This window comes from Diceros bicornis, chromosome 14 (assembly GCF_020826845.1).
Source record: "Diceros bicornis minor isolate mBicDic1 chromosome 14, mDicBic1.mat.cur, whole genome shotgun sequence".
In the NCBI taxonomy this organism is placed as follows: domain Eukaryota; kingdom Metazoa; phylum Chordata; class Mammalia; order Perissodactyla; family Rhinocerotidae; genus Diceros; species Diceros bicornis.
In genome coordinates this window covers 39,638,106-39,650,846 of record NC_080753.1, presented here as the reverse complement: position 1 = coordinate 39,650,846, position 12,741 = coordinate 39,638,106, and the positions used below count along the sequence as shown (strand labels likewise).

The 12,741-nt window shown below is 37.9% G+C and overlaps 1 non-coding gene across 1 annotated transcript; it reads right to left on the bottom strand.

Annotated features, from left to right (window-relative positions):
• Nucleotides 1-12,076: 12,076 nt before the first annotated feature.
• Nucleotides 12,077-12,183, bottom strand: TRNAL-CAA (transfer RNA leucine (anticodon CAA)). The gene is made up of 2 exons: nucleotides 12,146-12,183; nucleotides 12,077-12,122 (listed from the first exon to the last, which is right to left on the bottom strand). It is a non-coding gene; the product is annotated as a tRNA-Leu (tRNA).
• Between the last annotated feature and the right edge of the window lie 558 nt (nucleotides 12,184-12,741).

Below are 12,741 nucleotides of genomic sequence, written 5' to 3'. Positions count from 1 at the left end.
TTTGGATCTTCAAGTCTATTAAATAATACCACTCTGTTTTCCAAAGTAGTTGTACCAATTTACATTTTCACTACAATATACGTGAGCTAGCGTTCTAAATTTGTAGCAATAAATTGTTTTGACAGAAATATTTATTTTTCTCATATACAGAGTGTACAATGGTATGTTACAGTGATTTTTAATTCCCATTTTGTTAAGTGTTAATGACTTTAAGCACCTGTCTGCATGTTAATTTTCCATTTGGATTTCATTTTCTTTGAAGTGCTTGTGCAAGCCTTTTGTGTATTTTTCTTTTTGGTGGTTTGCCTTTTATCAGTAATTTTTAATAGTTTAAATAATTATCGTAGTCCTTTGTCAGTTGTATGTGTTGTAGATATCTTCTCTGTCTCTGCAGCAACTTTTTATGATGTCTTTTGATAAAAAGAAAGTTTTATATTTTAGGTAGCTGTCTATATTAACTCTTCTAATAATACTTAGAAATTTTTGTAGCTTTGTTTAAGGAAAATTCCATTGCCAAAGTCAGGAGTTAATTTTCCTACATTCTCTCTAAAATTATATGCCTTTCACATTTTATTTTTAATTTTTCTTTTTGTAAGATGAGCTGTTGAAACGTTTGACATAACAATAGCTGTGTAGTAGCACTTAAGACTCTGGAGATTAAACATTTGAGCATTGTAACATAGATAATTAGTAAAAGAAAGATTTTTATCAGTGTTTGTAGCATATTTTCAAAGTAACAAATCATATGTATCCAAATTAAACCAAGAGAACAGACCTTAACCCACTTTGAAGTGCCCGCAAAATCAATATGGAGATATTAGCTGAATTACCTATTTTTCATTTGTTTATTTTTTGAACTTTTAATAATATTTAGGGTCCCAAAAAAGCCTATCAGGATGTAAGTATAACATCCTTCTCCTGAGACAGTACGTGTTTTATGTCGATGTCAGTATTATATCAAATGTGGCTCTATTTCTGCCAAAACTTACAAAAGCTAAATCCCATACAAAGTCACCAAGATTGTTTGGTGGAGATAGAAATCTCCCTTTCTGGGTGTAAAGTGACAGAGAGTTTGGGAATTTTGTTTATTATCTAAATGGTCACTTGGTGGTTAAGTCCAATTTTCTAGGAAATCTAATTCTATATCACAAGGAATTTGCACCAAAGAAATTGGGTGAGATCCAAAGGAAAGTGAGTACAAATTCAATAATTGGTTTAATTGTATTTTTTAGCTGAATTATGAGCAAGTTGTAGCCAGATGCTGTACTCATACCAAGAAGTTAGTCAAGCTACAAAGAGTAATATTAAAGATAGGGACCCTATAGGTTTCATAGTTAAGAGATAACGTGTCTGTCAACAATTCAAAATCTCAACCCAGCAAAAAGAAAATAATATATCTTAGAAAATAACAATAGCACACAGTGTAAAGCATGCCAATCTATTGCTTCCATTATTTTGTTTCATGGATCTTAGGCAGAAGCTGTCTACTTCACATAGTTATCAGCCTGGCTCAACAGTTTTGGGTGGAAGCTGTCTCCTTTTTGTAGTCATCTGCTTTTCAAAGATTCCTAAGAATCTGGAGTTTGAGGTCTCCAGCTGAGATAGTCTTCCAGTGACTTAAGGGTGGGATTTAAAATATGATGATGTTTCTGAGGATATTGTAGAAAATATTTCTGGTACCTGTTGAATATGAAACTATGTTCTGTGCATGTCTTTTGTAATATTTAGCTATATTATCCTGTAACAAGATAGAGACTGGGACTAGGGGCAGCATTCTCAGATTTGTGATATTCAGTTATTGGTTCATAGGCAGTCAATGGGTTCCCAAGGGAGTTTATCTCTGTTATTAAAGCCAAAAATAATACTTCAGGTTAAGGAAGTTTAAGAATTTCTGGAAGTTTGGCAAGCTTAAGTTTGAAATTTTCACTTATCCTTTCTATCTTACCTGCAGAACAAGGATGATACGGGCAGTAGAGAGTTTGAGTAAACATTAACATCTCACAAATCTCCTTAGTAACAATTCTGAGTAATTGAGTTTACATCACTAAATAGGTAATACAGATTTCATCTAGTGGGAAAAATGAGTCATGCAACATTTTTGCTATTGTTAAAATCATGGCTTTTTGACAAGAGAAAAGCTTTGATCCATCTCAAAATTGTCATATAATAACCAACTATATTTATATACTATTTTTGGGTACAGTGAAATACAATTAATTTGTAGGATGTATGAAAGGGTCTCAAGGCTTTGACTCCAGCGTCTTCACAGTTTTTAGAGGGTTACGTTGTAGGCAGGTCAGATAAGCTTAGAAACATCCTTGGCTTTACCTTTAACATTTTCTTACCAATCCTGGTTTAAGATTGTAGTCAATGTATCTATGGCATGGTAGTAAGACTACAGCTCCAGCTAATGTATTAAAACAATCAGCACTAGCAGAATGGAAGATAGTGGGATCCTCTCTTGTAGTATAACACAAATAATTTATGAGGTGTAGCCAAAGATTACCCTGTGAGTAGGAATATATCACGAACAGTAAGGACCTTGACAAATCTCCAGGACCTTTTTATTTACATCATAAAGTATACTACAATGGTCCCTGATTGACAATCACTTTATAGACAATTATTGTAGCTATCTTTGTGCTTGAACATGAATATGTTTTCTGTGAGCTGAAAAGTTAAAGATCATTGAAATGTTTTTTTTTTTTTTTTTCGCTGAGGAAGATTTGCTCTGAGCTAGCATCCGTTGCCAATCTTCCTCATTTTGTATGTGAGCCGCCACCACAGCATGGCCACTGACAGAGGAGTGGTGTAGGTCCATGCCCGGGAACTGAACCAGGGCCACCGAGGCACAGCACACCGAACTTAACCACTAGGCCACTGGGGCTGGCCCTGAAATATGTTTATATTAATATATTTTGCTGATTGTTACGAATTGAATTGCCCCCCCGATTCATATGTTGAAGTCCTAACCCCCAGTATCTCAGAATGTGACCTTATTTGGAAATACGGTCATTGCAGATGTAATTAGTTAAGACGAGGTCATTAGTTTAGCTCCTAATTCAATATGACTGGTGTTCTTATCAAAAGGGGAAATTTGGACACAGAGACAGATATGCACAGAGGGAAGACAATATGAAGAGATACAGGGAGAACACCATGTGAGCATGAAGATGGTCATCTACGAGCCAAGGAGAGAGGCTTTGGACAGATCTTTCCCTCACAGCCCTCAGAAGGAACCAACTTTGCCAACATCTTGATTTTTAATTTCTAGCTTCTAGAACTGTGAAATAAATTTCTATTGTTTAAGCCACCCAGTTTGTGATTAAGATTGTTAACATTGTTTAAGCCACCCAGACTGTGATTGTTTATGTTGTTTATGCCACCCAGTTTGCTTTGTTATGTCATCCCTAGCAAACTAATACACTTATGCATAATTAACCTAGGAAGATTGTTCTTCTCTTTTGAATTTGTCTTCTTTTTTTTTTTTTTACTCATAAGCTTGGTAAATAAAGAGTTCTCACAATATTTTTGAGTTAGTTAAAATTTGAAAATGACTAAGTACATCTAATTATTCCTATTATTCTTCCTTTTTAGAAAGTGGAGGAGCAAATCTTTGTGGTACCTGGAAGCCATTCTAGAAAAGCTAAAGAATTTAGGCATAAAAGACATTTTAGTATTTAGTATTCTGAATTTAGGGCTTATTCTCGGGAAAATCAAGTTAAGATGAATTGCCGTGGGAGACAGGACATGAACACAAAATCACTTGAAACAATGTGCGGTAATTTGAAGACAATGCTTATAAGTCATAGTAATAGTTGTCATATTTTGGAAAGACTTGAAGTATTGCTAATTTGATTCAGATGGACTTAAAATTTAAAAGGATTATAAATTACATGGAATTTCTATAACAAACATTATCTATATTGAAATTAAGGTATTGAGATAGAAATTACGTATTTTATTGCTTTTCTTCCTAAAACTATAGTAAAAAGATTTTTTAAAGCACAAATATGGGAAGAACAGAAAAGATAAAAGCAATAAACTTTAAAGCTGAAAAGCAGGTGGACAAATAGTAGTAGATTTTGCACAACCAGCCTGATGTATATAAAAAGATCTTCAGAAGACTCAGGAACTGAGAGCACTATGTACTGGAGGCTAAAGGGAAACTTAAAATAAAGCAGATTATCTGAAATCTGAGAAGCAGCTAGATGCCTGAATTCTCTGCACCCACATACTAATGAATGTTTGCCCTTCCTCCACCCAGGAAAAAGTCTGGAGATTTATTCTTCAAAGAAAGTAAAGAACGGGGTTAGACTGTTACAGTTAAGAATATGACTACCAGAATGCGAGCAGCAGAGGATAAGCATCCAAATGAATACGAATCCCCCTCTCTCCCGAGCCCTATTCTCAGATATCTGCCACTTAGGCCTTCCTCCTGCTGGCAGGACTGAAAGAAAAAATCTGGGAATTATGACCAGTCCAAAATGAAAGATCAAAATGCTAAAAATATAAGTGTGGGGCAACCAGTGTCAATCGGGAGAGTTTAATTTAAAAGATAAGCATATCGAGCCTTCTTTTCACCATTCCCTCAGATTTTGTGTTGTTTTTATTTTTATAACCTAAAAACCCCTCTAGAATACTCTCCACTAAAACAGTGGAGAAAAACAAACAAACGAACAAAAAACATATGAGACTTAAGCAGCAGGAGGTCAGCTCAGGAGAGAGATAAAACACACTATGAAGAGGAGAGCAAAGAGAAGTTCAGTTGACAGCTGTGCAGCAGGCCCATGAGCAACCAAGTAGAGGTCAACTGGAAAAATATCTTCAAGAAAAAATATTGGGACTGATAGATGACCTGATTTGATTGATCTTGTGGAAAACTCTACCGAAAGCAATTTGGAAGTTAAAGAAGAATTAGCAATAGATGCACAGGATCCTAGGCACATGAAAGGTTTCCTTTTAAAGTTTGCCTTTTTAGGCAATTGTTTGCATCCAACAAAGAATGGAAACATAATCATAGCTCGCAACAATTCTTATATAATACTTTCACAAGAAAGTAACATAAACAATGAATATTGAATTAAACAAAAGCTGAAATATAAATATTTAAGAAGAATAACAAATAGTGGGTGACGGTGGTGTAAGAGTTAACTATTTAACATGATGGAAAGTAAATAGATAATGTCTCAATCAATCAAACAATAATAGCAATTATACATATTATTTAGGAAAATGGAGATCTGTAAATTCAAGAGAACAGTTAAAATGTTAATTTTTGTGGCATCTAGACAAGATAATTTGAGAAATTAGGGGACAGAAGGTTTATGTATTTCACAGTAAGCCTTCTAGTAATATTAAATTTTTTTAAGTATATGAATGCTAGAGGAATTTATAGTGAGACATTTGGAAAGCACTCATTTTTATTTTTAATATAGAGACTATAAAGATGTGTACAATTAGACAAAAACCACCAGGGATAGTATAGTTCTCCAGGACAAGTAACAGTAGTGGTATTATCATTCTTATACTTGAGAAGGCATGGGGAGAGAGTAACTACTTGAACCCAGAAGGAGAGAGCCTTGTAGAGGGCGCTGCCTTGACATGAGGTGCAGCCTCCAATCAATGGATGCAGCCAGTCTGAAATGACCTTCAGGAGAGACACAGGAAGTAAATATCTGCAGCTCACACTCCTTGGTCCCACCTGTCTCCTGCTGGAACTCCCACTGACCTAAACTGACCTGAAGCCAGAGACCATGAAAACCCATTCAGGTCAGTTCCAAGGGCCAAGATCAGCATGGAGTAGGGTGAAAAGCGAATCAGGAGAGCCACAAAAAAATAAATATAGCATGAGCACAAAGGAGAATTGACAATGTGAAAAACAGTAAACAATACAGAGGACAGAGAAGGAGAACAACAAAAATAGAACTAAAATTTCACAAAGGATTAGACAGAATACGATACGTAAAAAGAAAAGCAAAGGAATCCAACATAGGAATTACCAGATTTGCCAAAAAAAATCAAAGAAATAAAAGAGAACATACATTTAATAAATAATTTGGGCTCTGGTAGGCAGAGCCACCCTTAGGGTCAGTGGGACTTGGGGAAATTTCTTTTTCTTTCTTTCTTTCTTTTCCCTCTTATTTATTGATTTATTTGCAGGGCATCTGTACGTAAAAACAACTTAATTTTAAAGCGTGTTAAAAAGTTATGGGCCAATATGTGGCATAGTAGTTTGATGAAGATTTAGATTAATGGACAGAGATGCTTACATATTTGTTTATTGTCCAATGGATGCAAATGGAGATTTTTTTGGGGGGCCAGGCACCACATCTTCCTGTTCAGGTCTGGGAACTACCCTTTACATGCTTTGCTGTCAAATGCACTGTTCCTGACTCATTTCATACTTCCTACCAGGAGAAAAAGATAGCTGCCACTATTCACAGTGCACCGGCTCTTCTGTTTGTGCTTCAACAACATAGATCTCTTCCTCTGCATTTCCTTAATACCATCTATGTAATGCTAGTTACATCATTATTCAAGACACTTTATCATCCATCTGTCAACAGTAAATACTAGCTTATGGTGACTCAAAGTTTACTGTGCTTTGTTAATGAAGACCACAAATGCAAGTCTTACCCAGAAAATGCAGGATAATGTGAATGATAATTCATTTTTCTGGTCGTGTTAAATTTATCTCTTTTTGGAACTGTAATGAGAAAATGAAGAACAACATTTTACACTCCTAAAATGTGATTTCTTTCAATGCTGATTGCGTTGCACCATGCATTCCACACATCGCCACTAGAGGGAAGGTTAGGCAAAGGTCTTGCAGGTGGAGTTAGAAGAGGGTCCCGTTCACGCAAGGAATGTCTGTTGCTTATCCGGCACGATGTCCAGCACATCAGTTGGAGGCAAGAGGGGATATCAATCATAAGGGCCTGTTGGCGTTGTGTGGCAACGGTTTCGAGAGTCTCGGAGGAGAGAGGTGTTGCCACTCGCGAGGACACCCAGACATTGACGTGCGGCATGCGGAGGAGATGGAGTGACTGCCTTTGGGGCCAGCAGCGGGAGTGGGAGTAGCACACAGGATGAAGGATACCTGTTGCGACCTCCGCTGCCCTCGGGTGCTGCAGACCGGAGGTCGCCTGGTGGTGAGAAGATGGACGGGCGAGCCCAGAGACCTAAATTGTGTCCGATGTGAGTTGTAGTCACCCCAAAACAGCGTATCAGCACCATCTGGCGGCCGGATTTCTCAGGATGCATGTAAGAAATGCCACACCCGTCAGCAGGAGCTATTTGCTCCAAGCAGCTCTTCTGGAACCGGTCTCCGCTACCCCGTCAGGACCATCCCAAAAGCTAGAGAGAGTCTCAGACTTAGAATTTTCAGGAATGTGCTCCAAAACGCTGGGCCCCCTGCGGCGAGGGGCCAGAGCAGGAGCCCGGAATCCCCTGGTCCAAGAGTGGTACTGCCAGAAGGGGCAGGGCAGCTGCTTAGTTGGAATCTTCTGGATTCCTCACCTGGAGACCATAAAAAACAACAAGAACTTGTACACAAGAACAAAATTCTCAGTGAATTTACAACACATTAAAAGCCTGACGCTCCAAAATACATGTAAGTGCTGCCTAAGAAGGCCAAACAGGAGTCATATAGGGAATTAGGACAGGGCCTCTGGGCAGAATAGGGAATACGGAGGAATCCCAGAGGGAGCAGTCCTCGGAAATACTGAGCTCTAATCTCTCCTAGAAGGAGAGAACCAAACCTAAGCTGAAATCTCTGCAAATAGAACTGAGGTTAAACAAGACAGTGTCATGGGTGAAGGGAGCTAAGAAAGCTTAGAAAGTGCTTGTGTTTGACTTGGGAGCATCTAAACGACTGCCAGAAAAACACAATTTTGGAAACTGAGTACTTCACCTTGAAACATCAAGGCATACCATTCATCATTTTAGCCATGAAAAGAAGTCCAAGTTGTTCAGACTGATGTATAGAAACCCTCCTGACCTGGGCTAGGTTCTGCCGGCCAAGGGAAGAGTGATCACAAAGAGACCAAACTTCATGCCTTCATTGAAGAAACATAACAGGAAATCTTTGAGACCTGAAGCCGGGAAAGTTAGTTACCCTGCATCCTCTGTTCTCTCCAGTAGCTTCCTGCTACCAGTTCAGGGAAATCTCTCTCATTTAGATCTGAACAGAAAATAGAAGTATGCTGGCATCCATGAAAGCTGCAGTAAATATAAATATAAAAATTACAGCTTGATCTTCCTCTATACATTACAAATTTGTCAACAAAATATGGCTACAAAGAATAATAACAAACAACTTATCATTCCACCATTAATTTATAAAAATCATAATGAAGCAATAATAGCTATGAAGAAAAAGACACAAAACAGAAAAACAAGAATTCAGGGAATATATTGCCAGAAATAAACATTTCATGACACGAAAATGAAGGTTATGAAATGAGAAATGAGATAATTCATAAAGTAGAGGCAAAAGACAAAAATATGTCAGGATTAAAGACAAAAATTACAAAAAGCACAAGGGGGAATTGACACTAGTGAGGACATATAAAATGGATAGTGAAAATAGAAATGAAAACTGGAAAAAAAAAAGAAAAAAGTGATCAAATAAATTATAAAGGTAATCACAGATATAGGACGGAGGTTGATAATCTACAGCTAGAGACCAAATCCACCCCACTACTTGTTTCTGTATGGCCTCAAGCTAAGAATAATCTTTACATGTTTAAATAGTTCAAAAAATCAAAAGAAGAATAATCTTTGTAATACATGAAAATTGTACAAAATTCAAAATAAATTTTATTTAAGTAAAGTTTTAATGGAAGAGAGCCATGCTTATTCATTTATTATTGTCTATGGCTACTTTCATGCTATTCTGCTCAACATCAGATCTGAGTAGCTGCTGCAGCAATCTTGTGGCCAGCAAGGCCTAAAATATTTATTCTCTGGCCCTTTACAGAAAGAGTTTGCCAACTGCTGATATAGAATATAGGCAAGGGAGATTTAAACAAATACACGTCAGTGGAATTCGCGCAAAAAGAAATACAAATTATTGAAACAGAGTCCAGAATCTATAGTATTATATGAGAAAATATTCAAAATCTAAAAGAAAGCTTGAATATATCTATTGAAAGGTCATGAAGTGTATTAGGGAAAATCGATCTAGAATGGTCAGCTCCAGGATGTTTTCTAGTAATGTTATTTGACTTTGAAGATTAAGAATCTTTTGGGTAGCAGCTACAAAGATTAAGTCAACACTAGGGGAAAGAAAATAATGTTGGCATCTGATTTCTCTATAATAACATCCAATGCCAGAAACATTGATGTAGAGAAACATCTACAATGCACTCAAGGACATATAGTGTGAGCCAAGGATTTTACATATGCAGCTAAGCTCTGTTTTAAGTCAAATATTCTGGATTTTGACTTAAAGTCAAATATTTGAAAATGCAAGAGGTCAGGAAATATTGATCATACAGGCCTTGCTTGAAGAAACAGCTACAGGAAGTATCCTAGGCAAACAAACAAAAAGGGGAGAAATTTCAACAAAAGAATTACGATGGGGTACTGGATGTATTAAACTGAAGATCTAGCACCACAACAATGAGAATGTTAAGGGTAACCAGAGAAAATGGAAATAGTTTATGCCATAACAATATAGAGATGACATAATTAAAAATTTGAAAGAGTATGGAGTAATACTATGGAAAGTAGAATAAACTTACTGTATGTCTAATCTCTATCACTAACAGAAAAAATATTATTTAACGACAAATATTCTATGCATAAGATTATTAAACTGTACCAAAACAAACACTAAGAGACATAGTATTGACTAAAATTTGGTTGGAAAGAAGGAGAGAAGAGAAGGCAATCCTATGAGTTAGCTCCAATGGAAATCTGAATAGCCTTCTTTCAGAACAGTTGCTTAAAGAGTTGAAAACACTGTGAGTAATGTCAATAGTCAATTACAACAAAACAAGGCAAGTGCTTTTAAATAATTTTCCTTGGCTTTTGATGTGTGGATAGATGTTACCAATTCTGCTTAGTTTATTAGATGATAGAGAATATTAACTTTGAATCTCAATTAAGCAAAACATTATTTCCACCAAAAGAATTCCATTCTTCTCATTAATAGGCCTATATTACAAAAAAATTTACTCAATTTTGTAATGATATTTTGAATTTAATTAAAAATTTTGTTTTATCTTTTATTATGTAAGTATCTACATCATATCCTTGATTTTGCCTCTTGGCCTATCTGGCCCTTTACAGAAAACATTTGCTGACTTGTGATGTAGATTATGTTGGATTCGGGTTATCTAAAGTAGTGCAGGGATATTTGAAGTCTTCAGCTACTGCAATTCTAGGACATTTCTTGGGACGAGAAAATCTTACCTTGTAGAGGGGGCCTGAATTTAAACTCATATATGTATTTGACTCAAAGTCCTCCTGGTTTTACTTTTCTACATTGCTTAAAATAATATTTGGGTATTCTACCTGAGGAACAAAACAAATATAATTAAGCAAACAAAACAACATTCCCAAATCATCACCCACACATGAAATAGGTAACCTTAGATAACTGACTGCCAATTGTTGCTTATAATATTTGGAACGTCTTCCATGGGAATTAAAATCCTCTGTATGAAGAGTGACCAGTGCCTGAAAACTCCAAGTCAGGAAAGATAGAAGAAGCCACTTGTGGTAGGTTGAGTAGTGCCCCCCCCGAACAAAAGATGTCCACATTCTAAGAACCTATGAATATGTTATCTTACATGGCAAAAGGGACTTTGCAGATGTGATTAAGTTTAGGATCTTAAGATGGGGAGATTATCCTTGATTATCCAGTTGGGTCCAATGTAATCACATTGTGTCTTTATAAGAGGGAAGCAAGAGGATCAAAAAGAGAGAAACAGGAGACATGTTGATGAAACCAGAGGTTGGAGTGATGTGCTTTGAAGATGGAGGACTGGGCCATGAGTCAAGGAATGCAGGTGGCCTTTAGAAGCTGGAAAAGCCAAGGAAACAGATTCTCCCCTGAAACCTCCAGAAGGAACACAGCCCTGCTTAATCTTAGATTTCTGACCCCTAGAACTGTAAGAAAATAAATGTGTTTTTTAAAGCACAAGTTTGTGGTAATTTGTTACAACAAGAATAGGAAACTATTGTTTTGTTGTTTATTCCTAAAAACACCACTTTTTACTCAACAGTGATTGAAAACAAGGATAGAATTTCCTTCTAGTCCAGGGTTTCTCAATCCTGGCATTACTGACATTTTAGGCCAGATATTTCTGAGTTGCAGGGGCTGTCCTACGCATTGTAGACTGTTTAGCAGCATCCTTGACATCTTCCCACTAGATGCCAGCACACCCTCCCCCAGTGTGACAACCAGAGATGTCTCCAGACATTACCAAATGTCCATGGGGGTGGGATGGGGTGCAAAATCACCCCTGGTTGAGAATCACTGTCTTGGTGTTTCTGCCTCTCACATCTCTCTTATCTTATGCCACAGAATATATCACATCCAACCTCTTCATTTCACAGCCCGTAGCTCTAGGCTAGCAGAGAGAAGTGATGGGGAGAAGGTATGCAAGGAAAGAAAGAGGAAGACCAGTAGGTAAAGACAAAAGAGGGTCAAGTGACGGCAATGGAGAGCGAGGGACACACTGGACAAGGGTGAAAGAATGCTCAAAACACCTGCCACCTACCCTCACAGAGCAATTAAAATACTAAAAATAGGAACTTATAACCCTCGCTTCATCTATCTTTTAAGACCTATATTTTAATACTGATATATTGCTATTATTCCATGTAGATATTCATAAATATGTAATTTTTATCTAAAGGAAGAAAGAAAGAAAAAGAAAGGAGGGAGGGAGGGAGGAAGGCAGGGCAGGCAACTAGGCGGAGGGGAAAGACATCTCAACCCCACTGGTCTAAGAAGGGTGAAATATGGGTGGTAACGAAGGGGGAAGGATAGAGTTCGGTAATGCCTCCTAAAAAGGAGAAATTGCAGAATTTAAACGTGGCAAAAACAAAAACAGAATCATGTCAGAAGTGGGATTCGAACCCACGCCTCCATTCGGAGACCAGAAACCCCGAGCACGGGAAGTGGAAACTTGAGTCTGGCGCCTTAGACCACTCGGCCATTCTGACACGGTTCTCTATAGCCGTGGTATAATCGACTACTGTAATCAACAGCCAATGAGACCTGTTTTGCATCCAGAACATATAAGGTGAAACACAAGCTCTGAACTGATGGGCTGCGAAACGAAGAGGCGAAAAGACAAGTTCCCATGGAAACTAGAGGCTGTCGCTATGGCACAAAGTTAAGGCAGCCCCAGAGCCCGAGAGCCGGAGGGCATTGAGAGGCCGTTTCCGCCACCTCCCCACTCCCCCCTCCCGCACCCTGCTCCCCTCCTCCCGCTGACCCGCCGGCCGCACGGCCCACGACGGTCCCCGTGCTGTGGGAATTCTGCAGATCGTAGAAAAGGCGCATGTAGATCATGTTAGCGCTGGCTGCGAAGACCGCTTCAGCCAGCTTCCCGCGGTGCTCATGCTCTCTCCTTCCCACAATAAATTTAAAAAGTAACGTAGGTAAGGAGAGAGCCAGAGAAGGACTTAAACTCCCCTTTTATAAATCTTTGTAAAGCATTTGAACTGTCCCTCTAAGACTACGAGGGGGGCATATTGCATACTCTTCTCGGTGTTGCT